At 44.8% G+C, this 21,565-nt stretch overlaps 3 pseudogenes; 1 reads left to right on the forward strand and 2 right to left on the reverse strand.

Annotated features, from left to right (window-relative positions):
* Window positions 1-493: 493 nt before the first annotated feature.
* LOC136469520 (cytosolic sulfotransferase 5-like) lies at window positions 494-1,914 on the reverse strand (annotated as a pseudogene).
* Window positions 1,915-3,570: 1,656 nt separating this feature from the next.
* The window catches only part of LOC136469521 (lysine histidine transporter 2-like), a 52,578-nt pseudogene continuing 34,583 nt past the window's right edge, over window positions 3,571-21,565 (reverse strand).
* LOC136475418 (protein FAR1-RELATED SEQUENCE 5-like) lies at window positions 19,346-20,397 on the forward strand (annotated as a pseudogene).

Consider the following 21,565-nt stretch of genomic DNA (forward strand, 5'->3'; position numbering starts at 1 on the left):
CCCTCATGTGTCCACCTCCATTCATGAGGTCCAAATGAACATAAATAGTTATGAGTGGCTGTAATTTGTACCTATTTATGAAATAGTTACACGGATAAAAAACATCTCTTGCTCATCAGTAGTGCTGTAGGCAATATGGTATCTACCATATTAGCTTGCTTTAAATAGCAATTAAACCTTGAGTGTGTTTGTATTATTTGTGGACAACTTATGCCTCCTTTATGAATGAAGAGGACTGAAACGGGTACTTCTCCATTTTTTTAGAATTACAGCCGACAGATCTCGAGATCCATGAAGTTACCACAGACACCTCACTGTCGACGAGGATGTTGCCTACCACTGAAAGTATAGCGCCGTTAAATCTTAGAATAACTCCAGAAAAATATGAGTACTCGTGCCAAAGTCAAGGACTTAAACCCGGGTGAGCAGGTTCCACCACAAGGAACCCAGGTACCTCTCCAATATCTAAAAGAATAACGAATGATGGTGTGCACAACATATGCAGAGAAAAAAAAGGCAAACCACCAATCCATTCCATTTGCATTTTTCCATTTTCCTCCACATCTATCGGTGCCTAGCACACGGCACTCCTGTGAGACCCAATGAGGGATGTAGATTGTAGTGACATACTATGTTGATACATAAAAGTCGGACAATTTTTAACAATGACAGTTTTTTTAACAAAGTTTAATTAGGTCTCCTTTGGAACGCAGGAAATTTTCTTGTCAAAAGGTGAGGTCGGATCCCTTGAATTTCTCCTCAACGATGCAATCCAACCTGTGTGCCATCTCCTGCGTCAGGTGGCTCTCCCAGTCTCCTACCTTGCCACTCCGAAACCACAACGAATTTTTGATCGGATTAGCGACGGCGGCACCGATCTGACCAGACACTCCATGCGTGTTCACAGAATCACAGGCAGATCCTTCAGGTTCTGGAAGCTGCACAGCCTCACCACTTCCTCCATGACTCCGCCGCTCTCCTCTTCCTCGGTGAACGGAACGCCCAGGAACTCGGCGAGCTTCCTGACATGCCTGGCAGGATGCCAGGATGCGCCATCATCTCCTCGTACTTGAGGAAGAGAACCCTGCTACTGCTAGGGTTTCTCTTGCTCAGCTTCCAGTACTCCAGGTAGTGCTCCCAGACAGGACCGCAGACGGAGACCCCCTCGCAGAGCAGCTCGAAGGCCTTGTCGAAATCCACGAGGGACTCGTGGCTCAGGGTCCGGACGTGGTGCCAATAGGACACGAACACGTCCTTGGGCTATCGGCAGAGGTAGACGGCGCGGGAGCTCGTCATCAACATGCCCGGCGGCAGCAGCGCTGGCGGGAGATGCGTGCACAGGAGCCTCGGGGATGGGAGCGCCTCGAGCTCCGCGACCGGGCGGAGGCTCCGGTCAGTCAGCTCGAGGAACGGCACGAGGTCGTCAACATGCCCGGCGGCAGCAGCGCGGGCGGGAGATGCGTGCACAGGAGCCTCGGGGACGGGAGCGCCTCGAGCTCCGCGACCGGGCGGAGGCTCCGGTCAGGCAGCTCGAGGAACGGCACGAGGTCGTGCGGGTTGCTGCTGAGCAGTGGGTGGTCGTCGCCGGTGATGATCGGGTGGCGGGAGCGGTTGATGAGTGCGAAGGCGAGAGCCTTGAGCCAGGTGGTGCCGGACCTGGGGAATGTCGCGAGGAGGACGTCGTCGGGGCGTGGCTTGAACTCGGCTTGCACGAGCTCGACGCTCCTAGCAAGTCGCGCCGTGAGCCAGCAGCCGTGCAGTCGGAAGAGCGGTGCCGCCCACCACCCTTCCCTCGTAGGAAGGGTGGATGTGAAGCTGCTGCTATCGTCGTCTCCTTTCTCGGAGCCGCCGCCGCTTTGGGTCTGGAACAGTTGAGGTGTTGGATCAGCCATGGCGGCGAATGTGCGAGGTGGCCGGTGGATTGGTGGAGGATGATGTGGTCTCTGGGCGTTTATATATATATATGTATAGGAGCAGTTCTATTTTCTGATGAAGGGCGGCAGCTGATGAGGTTGAGGGGTCAATACATATATATTGCTCCATCATGTGTATCACGTGATGCTGACGCTCCACCAGCTACAGCTACCGACGCCTATGGATGGAGCAGATCTAGCACGCAGGCACCTCTCGGTTCTTACTGTCACCGGCCCTGTCCAGGTGCATGCATGCATCGAGGAATGAGGAAGGGAACCATGCATGCAAGGGGGAGCAGCAGGGCGAGCTACTCTCGTCTCTTTTCACCGGGCCTGGCCTGATCATGAGTGATGAATGATGATGAACAGAATGTGCAGTCAGAGGAACATGCATCATATAATGGTGTGTGACTGCAATGCAGGTGTAAGGATTAGAAAACTGCCCGCTTGCATTGTGAGTTGCTATATTTGAGCGGCATTATACTCCATTTGTTCCAAATTATGGGACCCGTCGGACGGGCGTTTCCTGCACGCGCCTGCACAGCCTGTCCCCTGTCCGCTAATTCTCCCTGCCCGCATGCGTATCGTGCCAGCGTAGCATCCGTACGGCTCGCTCGCAATCCGCCCCGTCCGCCTCGATTCGACCCGCCCCCATCCGTTCGTCCTGTCCCGCAGGCGCACCCTGCCCTGTCGTGCCCCCGACCACCGACCCCCAACACGCCGCGCATCACGTCCGCCGACCATCGGCTCGCCACGCCCCATTCCCCAGCATCCGTGCCGTGCCACCATCACTCCCCCATGCCCCTTGACTCTCCGAACAATATGAAACAAGTGCAACATGAAACACTTAAATATAACATACGTCTAAAATAGATGAAATATTTGGAACATACACTTGCAACATATTTGTACTATAAGGAGCAAAGGAATTAGGAAATACTATGTGTGAAAACATATGCAATATCCAGATAGAACACTTGCAACTTGCAACATAAAAACTCGCTGCAACGAAAGACTGGAACAGGTGAAACATTTGGAATATACTGTTGCAACATATGTGTGAAACATATGCAACTTCCATATCAAAATGCTTGGAACATACGTCTAGAACAGATGAAACATTTTGAGGCAATGTGTCTCTGAAACATTTGCAACATTTCCGATCTATATTTGCAACATCCATATAAAACAACTGCTACATACCTCTGAAACGTCTGAAACACTTGAAACATATATTTGTAACATAGGGGAGGGGGAGCGCTTATGCTGGTCAATTCCGACCGTCGGGGTGGAAGCCGGCGACGGGTGGCTGTGCGCGAGCACCACTAGCATCCAGCACCAGTGGCGTGCACGAGCACCACTGCCACCAGCACCGGGCTTGGGTTGATCGAGCGGACGGCGCACACGATGGGCGGAGTGAGCACCATCAGCACCAGCGCGCGACAGGAGGGTGCGAGAGGCACGCGCTATGCCATCGTCCATACATATATAAACCGAATGCCATCATCCATACATATCCAAACGCACACATCATATGGCATATATATCCTAGCTAGCTTTTTGGAGGACACAGATAAGTAGATCGATTAAGCCTAGCTACTTGCTCATGTTTATCTAGCTAGCTAATAACTAAAATCTTGGGCGACAAATTGAATAATCACGAGAAGAACTTGTAGGTAGAGGTGTTGACGATGATCGAACGGAGGACACCAATGGGTGCAAACACCGTCAGGAGGACACCAACTATGATGTAAAACTGCAGGTCAAAGACATACCATTTATTTATTAGCATACATCAACGATTTCCCAAATTGTAGACATGAATAATAATGAGCTTTTTTTACAGTGGTTGGGGTACTTCTTTGTTCCTAAGCAATTAATTAGCGCTAATTAATTTTATGAGTAGAAGATTAATATGGTAATTGTGGCTCCCCCTCGCCCACCCGAACCCGCACGCGTCTCCCACGCGCACCCGAAGGACGCGAGGCTTCCCTGCCCTTGGCCTTAGCCGCGGCCGCCTCGCCCTCGACCTCGCCATCGCGTGGGACCGCCGCCACCGGCCTGCCCTCGCCACCACCCGTCGCTCCTCCCTCCTCCCGCCGGCACCCTCGCCCACGCACACCTGAACTCCATCGCGGCGACATAATATCTTGTCCTCTGCGACGGGGATTCCCAGCCAAGCGCACGCTGTATAAAGCAACCGGGCGGCCCTGAAGCGAGAGAAGAGGTCCGACTTCTGCTTGCCTGCCTGCTGCACAGAAGAGTCAAGCTGCCGCTCCACTGACACGGTCCACACCCATCGCAACAGCTCGGCATCTGCATCTCGGCCTCATCGCCGTCGTGCACGCCCACCGTCTGCCGGCCTGCAGCACCGACTCCACCTCATCGCCGTCGTGCGCGCCCACCGTCTGTCGGCCTGCAACACCGACTCCACCTCATCGCCGTCGTGCGCACCCACCGTCTGCCAGCCTGCAGCACCGACTCCTGCCACCGTCTTTGTCTTCATCGACATCTTCTTCCGGTCCCAGCTTTCGTCTTCTCTCCCGAGTCGAGTCCTCACCGAATCTGGTATGTGCCTATGTACTGCTCTTCGCTTCCGTATCATACATACCACGCCGTGCTCCTCAATTCTGTTTTCAATTTTAATAACTCGACTTGACTCGATCCGTGGTCTACGCTTTCCTACTGTTTGTTTAGATTTATGGCAACCGTTTCGAATTTTAATAACTCGACTTAGACCTTCGCTCGATCCATGCTCCACACTTCCGTATGTTTTGTTTAGATTCAAAGCACAATTTGAGATTTTTTTTGACGGAGTGAGTAGTGTATGTTCATAGCGGTTTAGAGGAGGAGAACAACATGCTCTTGTGTTTGGGATGTTTAGTGTTTATTATCTACCACTTTAGTTGTTTATTTAGAACAATGTTTAATTTCTTAAGTTTTAATGTACTATCCATGATTAAATGTAAACAACCGATGAGAAATTGAATTCGATGATGCAGCGGTACTAAAATAGTACATAAGATTAGACTAAGGATCCCATGCCATGGCTTTCGTATGTCTTTTTTTTGTTGTCTCTTCTCAAATGTTCTGATTTTGTGGGAGTAAGAATTTTTTTAATAAAAAACCATTGAGGCTGCATCCTATTTTGTAGTCTGGAGTTTTTAGCATGAGTCAAAGTGATGATTGATAAGTAGCTGTGTTTTGAACATGGATGTTTGCTAATGAAGAAGATATAGGTCTTATCTGCTTGGAGCTTCACTAAGATTCTGTATAGTTAATGGCAAGATGGGTTTTCTTTGTTAAGATTCAACTGACCAATTTGTGCTTGGCATTGAGAATTTTCTGATTAACTTGCTGTTTTGGTGGTTACTATAGTCCAATATAATAGTTCTCTCCTGATAGTACTCATTGCAATTTTCTTATTTTATCATTTGAACACTGTGTGCCTTGGAGTGATCCTGAATCATGATGCAAAAAATCTGACTTGTTGCTGAAAATCTCTTGACAGTTCTCAATGCTGCATATATCTTTTTAGTGAATGCATGCCTTTTCGTAAATAAGGTTCAAACTTTATTTAGGAGGTTTACAGGATGGCTAGATTCTGACGTATCATTTCTTTGGTGGATTCCTTCTCTCCTGTGATGCAACTTTGGATGCGCAATCCTGATTGTAATACTTTCCAACACTTGTGCCACTGGATCATGATTTTAGTGAGCCCCAACTTCTACAGAACTAGTATTTTGTTGAGACAAATCTGTTATAAGCATACGTTTGTGTCCAATAAATTTGTTCACCATGTAAGATCATTGTTGTTAGTCTTGTTTGAGTTTGCGTTTGCATTTGCTTACCATTACCAGCAGCGGAATGGTTGTCCGATAAGTTTGTTCTTGTGTAAGATCATTGCTTCAGCTACTTTCGGCTGCCTCCGTAGCTTCAAAGCTACATACTCCTATAGCAGAGCCAGCTGTATTTTTTTTATTTACCGAGGGAAAAATGGAAGATCCTTTTCTCAAGATAAGAGGGAAAGAATGTGGAGAATTGGGTGCTAAAAGGATATTCCCCGTGTTGGATGCTGAAAGGATCAAGATGCCTAAGAGGGGGGTTGAATTGGGCTACTTTTAAAATTCTTTGCAATAATTAAGTCCTATGATTAGTCCAATTAACTCCTTGTGCCTAGAAAGTATTTCTATTGATCTACCGCATAAAAGTTTAGCAACCTATGTTCCAATCCTACTCTAGCATGGCAATTCTATGAATGTAAATGACAAGAATTGAATTGCTCAAAGTAAATGCTTAAAGTAAAGAGAGAAGGAGGAACACGACGATGTTTTTCCGAGGTATCAGAGAGTCGCCACTCCCCACTAGTCCTCGTTGGAGCACCCGCGCAAGGGTGTAGCTCCCCCTTGATCCGCGCAAGGATTAAGTGCTCTCTACGGGTTGATTCTTCGACACTCCATCGCGGTGAATCACCCACAACCGTTCACAACTTGAGTTGGGTTATCCACAAGCTCTGCTGGATGATCACCAAGCTCCCAATCACCACCAAGCCGTCTAGGTGATGGCGATCACCAAGAGTAACAAGCACAAACTCTCACTTGACCACGACAAGCCTAATGAGAAGGGTGGATGCACATTTTGCTACTCTTGCTTTCACTAATGAGGGCTCTCTTTGGGATTGTCAAATCTAAATCACCTCACTAGGACCTTGCTCTTCTTGGCACTCTCAAAGGTGTTTCTCAGCTGTTGGAATGAGCAAAAGTACCCCCTCACATGAATGGAGGAAGTATTTATAACCTTGGTTGAAAAACAAACCGTTATGTGCCTCTGCGGGGTGACCAGACGCTCCAGTCAGTTCTCCCCGAACATCCAGTGTTTAAGTTGTGACCGGACGCGTCCGATCATGATTTTCCCTCTCTAGAACCTTACTAGAGTCGACCGAACGCTGACACCCAGCGTCCGGTCACTCACCTCTCAGCGTCCGGTCACGTCTAGACGATTTCATCTTGATCAAATGAACTGGCTGGACTCTACGCCAGCGTCCGGTCACTCCGGAACCAGCGTCCGGTCAGCATTTGACCCTTCATTCACTTCTAACTCTCGATCATACATGAATGAAGTTTGCTCCAATAGATCTAAGGGCTTTTTAGGAGCTGCCTAGTGCTAGATTTAGCAAGTGTGCACCACACCTAACTCACTAGACTCACCTAGGTCAAGCTACCCGTCCATACCCCCTTAATAGTACGACCAAAGAAAAAATAAAGTCCTAAACTACTCTAAGTGTCTCCTCAACACCAAAAGACACTTAGAACTAGTCCATCCTTAATCTTGTCGTCCATCCTTTGAAAACCGAAATGATTTACATCGTAGGGGCATGACCACCATGATAGCCCAATCGATCTCCATTACAGTGACCTAACTTAATTACCTCTACAAAACACACGTTAGTCACAGTAATCACTTATTGTCATTAATCACCGAAACCCAACTAGGGGCCTAGATGCTTTCAATCTCCCCCTTTTTGGTGATTGATGATAATACCACCTCGAGTATGTGAAAGAGTTGAGGTTTTTAACATGCTTGGATCATATAAGCTTTTGTCAATAAGAACAAAAGAGTTAGGCATGCTTATATGACCCAAGCCAACATAATGTACTCTAAACCAGTAATAAAGCTCATTTGCATTGGAGTTAAATGCGGAAGCAAAGCAAATGAGCATATCACAAGTGATATGACATATAAATAATTCAAAGTAGAGAGCACACATATCACATATCACATAAATATCATGATCACATTAATATCATGATTACGATCACACTTAAGTAGTTCAATGCATAATTGTAAACATGAATGCATAATGTATCACAGATAAAACTCCAAATGTAATAGATATGCTATAAGCTAATAGATAGACTCCCCCTAAAAGTATCGCTCCCCTAAGACTAACATACTCGATCCCTCTCCCCCTTTGGCGTCAAACACCAAAACCTAAGGGTCGGTCGGCGGGGCTACAACAGATGAGTCAGGCGCTAAGGTGCGAGGAGCGAGCTGGAACTGTGTGCCATCATCATCTGATCCTAAGCTTTGAGCAGTCTGACCCTCCATAGCCGGAAGCAATGCTGAAGTGGTCTGGGTCGGATCAGGGATAGGTGCGGCCTGAGACTCTGCAGGTATGACTATAGCAAGCGGCTCTGATGATGCAACTGAAGAAGGGAACGTCTCTATAGTCCTAGTAATAGGTGCAACTATGGAAGGACCTAGGACATGTAGCTCTGGTGGAGTAGGCTGCCCTATCAACTCACTGAATGAAGCACCAAGGCTCCTAGAAACTGGGGTGAGCACTGATGAACTCTGAGGTGGAGTAAAGCCCGTATGAAGAGGAGTGAACTGCGGGGCTAGCACTGGCGAAGTAAACCACTGGGACACTTGCTCTGTAGGTGAAGGAAACTATGGCGCTGGCGGTCCCTAACTCTAAAGCCCACTGGGCTGTAAAGCTAGAGTCATAGAAGTGGTGGTAGGCTGACCAAGCTGGGATGAAGGCTGTGGCGGTGGAGCCCCAATAGATGTCACAACATGCTGCATAAACCCAAGTAGATGTTGCTGCCTGAGAAGCTACTGCTGATGCATGGCATGCTGCTGCTGCTGTTGGATCACCTGCTGCTATCGCTGGAACTCATCCTGCTAAGTCTAAAACTCTACAAATATAGCAACGGTCTCCTGAGCCTAGTGAGCCTGATCCTGCCTCATCTGCTCAAGTATAGCAAGTAGAGCGGGATCTGTCTGTGGTGCAGGTGGAGCTAAACTGGAGCTACCGGCCTCATGGTCATGTCGTCGTGGAGGCATCTAAGGGATAGGCTAGTAGTCATCATCTGAGCTATCACTAGGGTCGCTCGCGACCATCCCCTCCTATTGAGCATCTAGCTACTCCTCCTCAGTAGCTGATATGCCCCTGATGGTCTCATCCTGCTGGGCTGTAGTCTCTGGCACCTCTAGACGATGGTGCGGCTAGCTAGGAGTCCTCACTACACTATGATGGATCATCTAAGTCATGTTGTATGCAGGGAACTCTGTAGTAGCACAACTATACTCTGCCAGCATCTTAGGTGGCCTCACAGTAACTGCCCTATGGATCAAGAATGTAATCCAGTGAGCATATGGCAACTACCTATGACCCATAAACCCCTCTGCAATAGTATTCTCCATCTCTGATAGAAGGAGATCCCAAATGTCAAACACAGTCTGCTGCATCAGAGAGTTTAGTAGCCATACCTGTATGCGAGTCAAGCCCTTGTGATACCCTATCCTCGGAAGCAGTGTCCTCCTCATAATAGCATCATGCACTCTAGTAGTAGGAGTGAGATCACTGGGTGTCCTGCTCGACCCCTCACCGAAGGGCTCTGTGAAGCAATGGCGGACCAGATCTGTAGGGGGCACAAGACCGCCGTGAGGGCATCTAGGAGGTGCTATCTATCCATAGCAAACCTCGTGTAGCCAGATGGGCTGCTCCTGAAGTCTAAGTATCTCTTTGACCCTAGAGCTCATCAGCCTGTAATCTCTGCCTCTGAAAGCAAAGTGAATGAATCTGTGCAGCGGGTCAATCCAAAGTGTAGCATAAAACTCACAGACCCAAGATGGAACATATAAGCCTATCCGTCCAAGTAAATCTATCAGCCCTGGTAGGTAAGCTAGGTAAGGGCGAATATGCTCTCTAGCTGATGCTATAATGGACTCAATGTTGCACATCCTCTGAGATCTGAATACTGCCCCACTATTAAGATATTCATTATAAAAATCTTCCTATAGTGGTGTGTAGAAACCCTCTAAAGCTCGGTCATCCCTCCTCGGTAGGAACCACTGCTCAAAGTCCACAAATCTAAGCTGCTACACCTGCTTGGCCGTGGTGGCTCTCAAATCCAAGTGAGTCACTGGAGGTGGACCCTATGGTCTAGGTGGTGGACATGAACCCCTCCGTTGTGTCTCTGACCTCGGTGTGATTGGAGCATGGGTACGACCAGAGCGGCGAAGTTGTGGCTGAGGTGCCTGCTGTCTCCTTGGCCTGCTCTCCCTCCTGAGTCTACTCTGCTGACTGTGGCTGCTGCTGTGACTCCCCCTGAGGCTAACTCTCATCAATAGCCACACGCCATCCTCCAACCATGACAGTCCTAGCTAGACCACCATGACGGCGCTCAACCTGCTCAAGTGCAGCCCTCATAGATGGAGAAAGTTGATTTGCAATAACAACACCACTCTGAGCACCTCCTCTCTCTACACGCTCTATGGCCTCTGCAACTATGGCTGCTCTCGCTGTATCTGCATCAGGGTATTTGCACTTCTTTGTTGCTAGTTTCTTCATTGCCTTGCCTTTTGCATCTGTAGGCTAGTGAGACAAGGGTCTCGGATCCTCATCACTGGGACCTCCTCCAACATTCTTGACATGAGCCATTTGATGGATCTAAAAAGAATAACTATCGCTGACAAAGATCAACTTCCAACTATCGCTTCTGAGGTTTGGCCTCGATCCATACTCGCGAGCTTGGCCCCGAGTTGACTGACAACTACCAATGAGACCTCAAAAACACCGACTCACTGCACATTAGAATAGATTGGATTTATAAATAATTACAACATATCTAGAGATATGAAACCCTAAGAAGCAAGCAATAGATACGAAATTGAAAATGAGGGCTTGCTACCTGACGAACCGGCAAATCGATGAGAAGAGGAACGAATTGGGGAACCACCAGATCGGCTAGGGTTGGGATTCTGACAAGGCAGTGAGCACTGGATCGGCGAAGTAGGTGCAAGAGAAGGCTCTAGTGGTGCTGTTGAGTTGTGAGCGATTGGTGCTGTGGCGTGGCTCTGGTGAAGGCACGACGGTGGTGCTGGTGTAGGACACGGCAGCGACGCTGGCGTAGGGCATGTCGACATGAAGAAGGTGTGAGCGCGGATGGCGTGGGTTGGAGGCGGCATGCTGGAGCGGCTGTGCACGGGCACGGTGGAGAGGGCGCGGGAGCACGGCGGCACGACTAAGAAGCTAGGCGGCGCAGCAAGCTAGGCAGCATGGTGAGCTTACTGAGTCAGCAACTAGGGTGTAGCGGCAATGTCGGCGTGGTGCGGGATGAAGATTAGGTCAAACGGCATGGTAGATTAGGTTATAAGAAGTCCCCCAATGAGACAGAAAATGAAACAGAGAAGAAGTCCCGAACCTGCATGATTTCAACTGACCGGACGCTCCGGTGGCAATGACCGGACGCTGCCACCTAGAGTCTGATCGATTCTAGAGAGGTCCAAAACCCTTGGAATCATGACCGGACACATCCGATCACCATTGACCGGACGTAGCTAGAGTTCGGTGCAACCTATCTCCTTCGTCTTTGATCGTCCGGACGCTAAACCACCATCTGACCAGACGCTGAATAGCAGAGTCCAGTCACTCCATCGCAGTAGGTTCACCTCCTATGAACTGATAGGATGCTGTACATCAGAGTCCGGTGCAGCGTCCGGTCACTCTTTTTTTTAGCAAATCTTCAAAGTTCTTCGTGCTGCCTGTTCCCAATCAAGTCCCAACTTCAATGAGATCCAAATAAACACCAATTGGGACTAATGTGAGTGACCTCTCTCAAACCCTCAAAATTTTCAAAATATTTTTCCTTAGGCTATAATTCTTTTTAAGAAAATAGGCAATAAGAGGACAATCGAAGATAAACAACAACGCAACATTCATGCATATGCAATGCAATACTTGAAAGTAAATCTAGTTGCTTGTCAAGTTTGATCCAAGGTTAAGCTTCTTCACTCACTTTTCAGCGGTCATCTTAACCATGTTAGACAAGCCCTAAGAGCATTACCATAAAGTAAACATGTTGTATTTTACAATGCAATGCAAGGGACAACACATGCTCATTTTTTAGTGAAGTTACTAAAATCACGCACATTGAGCTCATTCCGCAATCGACAAAAAGTCACCTCATCTAGCGGTTTAGCAAAGATATCTGCCAATTGATCCTCGGTCCTTACACCTTCTAATGATATATCATTCTTTGCAACATGATCTCTAAGAAAGTGATGATGGATATCTATGTGCTTGGTGCGAGAGTGTTGAACTGGATTATTTGCAAGTTTTACCGCACTTTCATTGTCGCACAAAAGAGGTACTTTTTCTAGAACTACGCCATAGTCTAGCAAAGTTTGTTTCATATAAAGAATTTGTGCACAACAAGCACCCGCGGCAATGTATTCCGCTTCGGCGGTGGACAAAGCCACACTATTTTGTTTCTTGAAGGACCAAGACACAAGTGATCTACCGAGCAAATGGCACCCTTCGGATGTTCTTTTTCTATCAACTTTGCAATCAGTATAATCCGAATTGAAATAGCCAACTAATTCAAATATAGCTCCTTTGGGATACCAAAAACCAATGCTTGGTGTGTGCTTAAGATACCTAAGGATTCTTTTAATGGCAATCAAATGAGTTTCCTTAGAATTAGCTTGAAATCTAGCACACATACACACACTAAACATAATGTCAGGCCTAGATGCGGTTAAATATAACAAGCTACCAATTATAGAGTGATAGAGAGTTTGATCAACCATGTTACCTCCCTTATCTAGGTCGAGATGTCCATTAGTTGGCATTGGTGTCTTGATTGGCTTACATTCGTCCATCTTGAATCTCTTGAGAACATCATTTGTATATTTCTCTTGAGAGATGAAAATCCCTTCTCTCATTTGCTTGACTTGAAAACCATGAAAGAATGTAAGCTCTCCAATCATTGACATCTTGAACTCCTTCGACATCAATTCACCAAACTCTTTGCAAGAATCTTCATTTGATGATCCAAAGATGATATCATCAACATACACTTGGCAAATGAAGATATGCCCATCAAGTTTCTTGGTGAAGAGTGTGGTGTTGACCTTCCCAATGGTGAAGCCCTTCTCAATGAGGAAGTCTCAAAGGCGCTCATACCAAGCTCTTGGGGCTTGCTTAAGTCCATATAACGCCTTGGACAACCTATAAACATGATTAGGATATCTAGGGTCTTCAAACCCGGGAGTTTGATCAACATAGACTAGTTTATTAATAAAGCCATTTAAAAATGCACTTTTCATATTCATTTGATATAGTTTCATGTCATGATGTGATGCATATGCAAGGAGGATATAGATGGCTTCTAGTCTTGCAACCGGTGCAAAGGTCTCTCCAAAATCTAAACCTTCAACTTGAGAGAACCCCTTTGCAACTAGTCTTGCCTTGTTCCTCACAACAACGCCTTGATTATCTTGCTTGTTGTAGAACACTCACTTTGTTCCAATGACTCTTGCACCTTTTGGTCGCTCTTCAAGAGTCCAAACTTCATTACGGGTGAAGTTGTTCAACTCTTCATGCATGGTATTGATCCAATCCTAATCTTGAAGAGCTTCTTCTACCTTGGTAGGCTCAAAACAAGAGACAAAAGAGTGATGTTCAATGAATAAAGCAAGCTTTTGAGAATGAGTCATTACTCCCTTTGATGGTCTCCCTATGATGAGATCTTGTGGATGAGCTTGTAGTAGAGGTGAATTTCTTCTATCAACCACTTGAGGGGGGGCTTATGGAGCATCAACATCATGTGCTTCTATCACCATTTGCTCATGAGAGACATGAGTGTCTTCATTTTCTACTCTCCCATCTTTTTCACCATCTTGTGGCACACTTGATGAAGAAGGTGGATTGATCACTTGTACATCATCTTCATCGTCAATAGGCTTGATGTCTCCAACCAGAATATTCTTCATGGCCTCCCTCATTGGTTCATCACCTACATCATTAAGATTCTCATGTGCTCCTTAGGAGCCGTTAGATTCATCAAATTCCACATCATATGTTTCTTCAACCAAGCTAGTGGCATGATTAAATACTCTATATGCTTTGGACTTTGATGAGTAACCAACAAGAAAACCAATATCACAACATCTTTGAAACTTCCCTAGGTGTTGCCGCTTCTTGTAGATGTAGCATTTGCAATCAAACACCCTAAAGAAGGAGACATCCGGCTTCTTCCCATTGAGCAACTTATAAGGTGTCTTGCCAAGAAACTTTTGAAGGAATAGGTGGTTGGATGCATAGCATGCGGTGTTGATAGCTTCCGCCCATAGAGCTTCGGGAGTGTTGTAATCATCAAGCATTATTCTTGCAAGAGTGATCAATGTCTGGTTCTTCCTCTCAACTACACCATTTTGTTGCGGAGTTGCGGAGACCTCATACTTGATCCCAACTTCATCACAATAGGCTTCTATGTTTGTATTGTCAAATTCTTTGCCATTGTCACTTCTAATCTTCTTGAGCTTCACTTCAAATTCATTTTGTGCTCTCTTGGCAAACTTCTTGAAGCATGATGCAACTTCAGATTTGTCATGAAGGAAGAATACCCATGTGTATCTTGAATAGTCATCAATAATCACAAGACAATAAAGATTTCCTCCCAAACTCTTGTATGTTGTTGGTCCAAATAAGTCTATGTGAAGGAGTTCTAGCACTCTTGTGGTTGACATGAAAACTTTTGTTGGATGAGTATTTGCAACTTGCTTGCCAGCTTGACATGCACTACAAAGCTTGTCCTTCTCAAACTTCACATCCTTCAACCCTCTCACCAAATCATTCTTCATTAGCTTCTTGAGTGAGCTCATCCCAACATGAGCAAGTCTTCTATGCCATAGCCACCCAAAAGTTGTTTTGGTGAATAGGCAAGTCTTCAAATTAGCATCTTCGGAGGTGAAGTCCACTAGATATAGGTTGTTGTATCTAAATCCTTTGAATATCACTTGATCATCATCCTTCTTAGATACAACAACTTCCTTCTCGGTAAACAAGCATTGGAAGCTAAGATCACACAATTGTCCAACGAATAGCAAGTTGAAGCTCAATGAAGCAACATATAGCACATTTGAGATAGAATGATCATTTAATATTGCCACTTTACCCAATCCTTTAACCTTGCCCTTTGAATTATCTCCAAATGTAATTCTTTCTTGTCCATCTACTTCTTCATTTAGTGAGGTGAACATACGAGGATCACTGGTCATATGTTGTGTGCAACCACTATCAATAACCCAATGACTTTCACCGGTCTTGTAGTTCAGCTACACACAAGAGATCAAGCTTTAGGAACCCAAACTTATTGAGGGCCCTTCACCTTCTCAACAAGTGACTTTGCTACCCAAATTTTCTTAGGCCTATTCTTGTTTGGAGGTCCTAAGAATATGACTTTCATCTTTCCACTAGAATCTTTTCTAAGCATGTAATGAGCATTGAAGGCAAAAGGTCTAGCATGCTTGGGCAAGGGTTGTGGTGGTGGAGTTTGGCACTCATGGGCAAAGTGACCTTCTTGTCCACACTCAAAACATCTCTTTGGCTTTGGCTTTGGCTTTGACTTGTGTTGTTGTTGAGCTTGAGCCTTCTTCTCTTAGTTTGCCAAGTACCCAATGCCACTTTTATCCATCTTCATGACAGTGTTCATTAGTAGCTCATTTTGAAGATGCTTGCCTCTTGTGAACTTGCTCAATCCAATCTTAAGATGCTCTTTCTCCAACTTGAGCTTCTTGTTCTCTTCTTTGAGTACATCATTGTTTTTCTCTTCCTTGAGCTTCTTGTTTTCTTCTTTGAGCTTCTCATTTTCAAGAATCAAATCACCATCATGATCATGAGTTTCTAGCACAATAATGTTGTGGCTTTTGATCTCTTCAAGATCTTTCTTGAGATTTTCATTGTCATTCTTGAGCTTGACATACTCATCATAACTATCGGTAACCACTTGCTTGACCTTTCTACTAGAACTTTGCTCAATGCTCTCAATGATCAAATCATCACATGATATAGCTATATCAATCTTAACAACATTGTTAGTAGTATCATGTGACTCATTGGACAAATATTCTTAAGCAATGACAAGATTATCATAATTAATCTTAAGAGTAGTATATTCTTCTTTTAGCATGTTGTGGCTAGTGATGAGCTCATTGTGTATCCTCTCAAGTTTATCATGTTTATCTTTAAGCTCTTTCTTATAAGATTTGAGCTCCTTGAGTTTGGATGATATAGCATCATTTGCTTCTCTAAGCTCAACACTAGTCTTTTCGGCTATATCACATTTAGCTAAAAGAGAATTATTCTTAGCTTCTAGTTTTTCATTCTTAGCTCTACTCTTTCTAATGATATTAGTGTATTGATTTAGCAATTTAACAAGATCATCATAAGAAGGTGATTCATATTCATCATCATCACTATCGCTATCATCATTGCTAGCATGTTCATCACCACTACTATTATCATTTGATACCTTGCGATCACCCTTGGCCATAAGGCATAGGTATGTAGAGGATGATGTCGATGGTGGTGGTGAAAATGATGAAGAGTCAATAACAATGGCGGCCACCTTCTCATTGTCACTTTCATCATCGGATGAGTCACTAGATGAATCAATGTCCGTGAGCCAATCACTGATGATGTATGCCTTTCCACTTTTCTTCTTCTTGTGGAAGTCCTTGCCATCTCTCTTCTTGTATGGCTTGTTTTTCTTCTTCTCATCTTCTTCTTCATTGCTTGAGTCATCTTTCTTGCCCTTGTACTTGTTCTTGAACTTGTCTTTCTTGGGCTTGGTGCATTGGTGTGCTAGATGACCAAGTTCTCCATAATTGTAGCAATCCATCTCGAAGATTGGCTTCCTTCTAGAGCTAGTGAAGAACTTCTTCTTCTTCTTGCCATCAAACTTGATGCCACTCTTGTTGAGCTTCTTTAGCATCTTGGCGGTTCTTCTCACCATGAGAGCAAGACTTGCATCATCAATTTCAACATCACTTGAGCTCTCATACTTAAGCCTTGCTTTGCCCTTCTCTTGGCTAGATTTGAATGCTAAGTCTTTTTCTTTCTTCTTAGTAGAGGATGAGCCATCTTGTGGTGTGATGTGCATGTACATCTCATGAGCATTGATCTTTCCCACGATTTATGTTGGTGTAGCGGTGGAAAGATCACCTTGATGAAGCACGATCACAATATGCCCATATTTATCAATGGGGAGGACACTCAAGATTTTTCTTACAACATTGGATGGTTGCGTTTGAGTGAGTCCAAGCCCATTGACTTCCTCTACAAGAACATTCAAACATGAGTACATCTCATTAGCACATTCTTTAGGAAGCATCTCAAAAGAGTTAAGCTTTTTCATGACAAGATGATAGCGTTCCTCATGCTCACTCTTTGTTCCCTTATGGAGCGCATAAACGTACGACCATAGTGCATGGGCGTCCTTGTGGTTCCTCACCTGGTTAAACACATCTTTGCAAAGGCCTCTAAAGATGGTGTTTCAAGCCTTTGCATTTCATTTCTCGTAATTCACCTCATCGCCTTGTAGGTGTAGCATCCCGAGGTTTTGGGAAGCCTTGTGAGGCGGCTCTAAGTATTCCAACATCTAGAGCTTCTAAATACGCCTCCATGCGAATTTTCCAATATGGAAAATCATCCCCCTCAAAGATAGGAGGAGGACCATCCCCGTGAGATATCTTTCTCTAGGCGGTTAAGCCTAAATACGTGAGCACGAGGCTCCGATACTAATTGAAAGGATCAAGATGCCCAAGAGGGGGGGAGTGGATTGGGCTACTTTTAAAATTCTTTGCAATAATTAAGTCCTATGGTTAGCCCAATTAACCCCTTGTGCCTAGAAAGTGTTTCTATTGATCTACCACACAAAAGTTTAGCAACCTATGTTCCAATCCTACTCTAGCATGACAGTTCTATGAATGTAAATGACAAGAATTGAATTGCTCAAAGTAAATGCTTAAAGTAAAGAGAGAAGGAGGAACGCGACGATGTTTTTCTAAGGTATCGGAGAGTCGTCACTCCCCACTAGTCCTCGTTGGAGCACCCGTGCAAGGGTGTAGCTCTCCCTTGATCCACGCAAGGATCAAGTGCTCTCTACGGGTTGATTCTTTGACACTCCATTGCGGTGAATCACCCACAACCGCTCATAACTTGAGTTGGGTCATCCACAAGCTCCACTGGATGATCACCAAGCTTCCAATCACCACCAAGCCATCTAGGTGATGGCGATCACCAAGAGTAACAAGCACGGACTCTCACTTGACCACGATAAGCCTAATGAGAAGGGTGGATGCACACTTTGCTACTCTTGATTTCACTAATGAGGGCTCTCTTTGGGATTCTCAAATCTAAATCACCTCACTAGGACCTTGCTCTTCTTGGCACTCTCAAAGGTGTTTCTCAGCTATTGGAATGAGCAAAAGTACCCCCTCACATGAATGGAGGAAGTATTGATAACCTTGGTTGAAAAACGAACCGTTATGTGCCTCTGCGGGGTGACCGGACGCTCCGGTCATGTTGACCGGACGCTCCAGTCAGTTCTCCCTGAGCATCCAGTGTTTAAGTTGTGACCAGACGCTGGACAGCGTTCGATCATGATTTTCTCTCTCTGGCACCTTACTGGAGTCGACCGGACACTAGCACCCAGTGTCCGGTCACTCACCTCTCAGTGTCCGATCACGTCTAGACAATTTCACCTTGATTAAATGAACTGACCGGACTCTGCACCAGTGTCCAATCACTCCAGAACCAGCGTCCGGTCAATATTTGACCCTTCATTCACTTCCAACTCTCGATCATACGTGAATGAAGTTTGCTCCAATGGATCTAACGGCTTTTTAGGAGCTACCTAGTGCTAGATTTAGCAAGTGTGCACCACACCTAACTCAATAGACTCACCTAGGTCAAGCTACCCATCCATACCCCCTTAATAGTATGACCAAAGAAAAAACAAAGTCCTAAACTACTCTAAGTGTCTCCTCAACACCAAACGACACTTAGAACTAGTCCATCCTTAACCTTGTTGTCCATCCTTTGAAAACCAAAATGATTTCCATCGTAGGGGCATGACCCCCATGATAGCCCAATCGATCTCCATTACAGTGACCTAACTTAATTGCCTCTGCAAAACACACGTTAGTCACAGTAATCACGTATTACCATTAATTACCAAAACCCAACTAGGGGCCTAGATGCTTTTAGATGCCTTGCTAAATTTGTGATTGCACGAGATCAGTTCATAGGACAGTGGTATGTGAAGGATTTCATCGATGAACACAACCTTCCGATGGTGCTAGCAGAGCTTACTTGTCTGCTACGTTCACATAGAAGAATCAGCGATGAGCAGAAAGCTAAGATTGTGGAGATGGAGAGTTCTAGGATCCGCAAACATAGGATAATGGATATTTTGGAAATGAAGTATGGTGGGTATGATAAGGTTGGGTGTACAACAAGGGACTTGTATAATTTCTGCCATCGCTATAAGGCAGAGACAATTGCTGCCGTTGACGCTCAAATAGTCATCAGTTATCTGATGGAACTTCAGCACATAGATCCTGATTTCTTTATCAAGTACATGGTTGATGGGAAAGGACACCTAAAGGGACTATTCTGGTGTGATAGTCAATATCTGCTTGATTATGAAGCATTTGGTGATGTCGTTGTATTTGATAGCACCTACAAAACTAATCGGTACAACCTGCCCCTTGTTCCTTTTGTTGGGGGTGAATCACCATCGAAGCACATTTATTTTTGGATGTGGAATTATTTCTCATGAGAATATTGAGTTATATGTGTGGTTGCTGAGTACATTTTCTGAGGCCATGATTCAAAAGCATCAGGTCTCCGTGATCACTGATGGAGACCTTGCTATGTAGAGAGCAATTAGGTTGGTGTGGCCAAATTCATCGCATAGGCTCTGCATATGGCATATTGAGTAGAACATTGTGCGTAATCTTAAGAATGATGTTGTCAAGGATGAATTCAGGAGTTTCCTTTATGATTGTTAGTCCATAAAAGAGATTGAGAGAAAATGGCAGGAATTTTTGGATAAGCATAAGGTTACAAATAAGGAGTCATGGTTGTATCAGATGTTTGATATGAGGAAAATCTGGTGTGCTTCGTATAATGCTGGTAAGTGCTACTTAGGACTGAGGAGCAACCAACAGAGTGAGAGCCTAAACTCTTGGCTTCATATGCATCTAGATCGTAAAATGACACTGCTTGACATGGTAAAGCACGTGGAGCACTGCCTTTCAGGGCTACGCACAAATGAGGCAAAGTTGGACACTGATGCATTGCAATCTGAGGCATGCACAGAACCAGATGCTTCAATTATTGAGATAGAAGCCATGAAATCGTTCACTCCAATAGTTCAACATAAAGGCAGCCAATAAGTGTTTTTCGATTGACATTCTAGATGACGATAATATGAGTGAGTATATTGTTGGCAGGAAGGATAAAGGAGACATGATGTACTATGTCAAATGTCAATTTTATGATGAAGGCAATCTAAAGGGAATTTCTTGTTCTTGTGGTAAGTTACAATCGATTGGAACCCCCTGCTCACATATATATTTTTGGAAAACATATTTGTATCATGGTCATATTCTTGCAAATTTTGTTTAAACTTTTAAATACAACATTTGAACTGCATTTATAATTTTTTAAAACCTATTTGTATCATGGTCATATGGATGATGAATATTGTAGATAAGAAAACCTATTTAAGTTTTTCAAATAAAAATATTTATATTGTTTCAAACATACAAGAACTTGCTGCAAGGACAAATTAGTTCATTGTAATATTTATATCTAGCAACTTGAGTGGCACGTCATCCAATCATGTCTCGCTAGTAGTACATGTCGTCCAATCATGTCTCACTAGTACGTACATGTCGTGGTGTCATACTGATATTGCCATGTCATAACCAATAACTTGGTAGTCTCACTCGTAGGTACATGTCGTGTTGTCGTACTGATAGTGCCACGTCGTGACCAACAACTTCGCCTACAGTCTCGTCCTATCGAGTGCCATGTCATATGCCACCGAGTGCCCGATCGTGTCCACCTACTACCATGTTAGTCCCACTCGGATGACACGTGACAATAGCGACTTAGTTCCTATCATGTTAGGACTATTGGTTCACTTCCTATCATATAGTGCTTATTAAAAGGCAGTTGGGCATGACGTGACACTCGGTGGCATAGGATGACTACATAGCAACAAGTAGTTGGTTATTACGGTGGCATATATATAGGGGCAAAATAGAGGGAAATGCTTTTTTAAAGGATAAGGAAACCATTCTAAAATGTAAGTTGATAAAATTATTTTTTAATTTTTTTGAGTGGAGAAAATTATTTTTTAAATAAATGCCAAAAAAGGAAAATACTACGATGTCGGGGTGTCGTACTGATAATGCCACAGCATGACCAACAACTTGGTATGCAGTCTCGAACTACCATCATGTTAGTCCCACTCAGACGAGACATCGGAGTGGAGGTTCAGTTGCTATCGTACCAATACTACAAGTCCACTAAGATGAGACGAGAGTTATTGGTTGACTTCTTATCATGTTAGACCCATTAGTCCACTCAGATGACAAGTGAGAATATCGGCTTAGTTCCTATCATGTTAGGACTATTAGTTCATTCTGGCGAGACACGAGAGTGATTAGTTCAGTTGCTATCGTACCTGTCGTGTGGTGTCGTACTGATAGGGCTACGTGAGAATAGTGGCTTAGTTCCTATCATGTTCGGGCTATTTGTTCACTATGTCGAGACATGAGAGTGATCA

Source organism: Miscanthus floridulus, chromosome 8 (genome assembly GCF_019320115.1).
Source record: "Miscanthus floridulus cultivar M001 chromosome 8, ASM1932011v1, whole genome shotgun sequence".
NCBI classification, from domain to species: Eukaryota; Viridiplantae; Streptophyta; class Magnoliopsida; order Poales; family Poaceae; genus Miscanthus; species Miscanthus floridulus.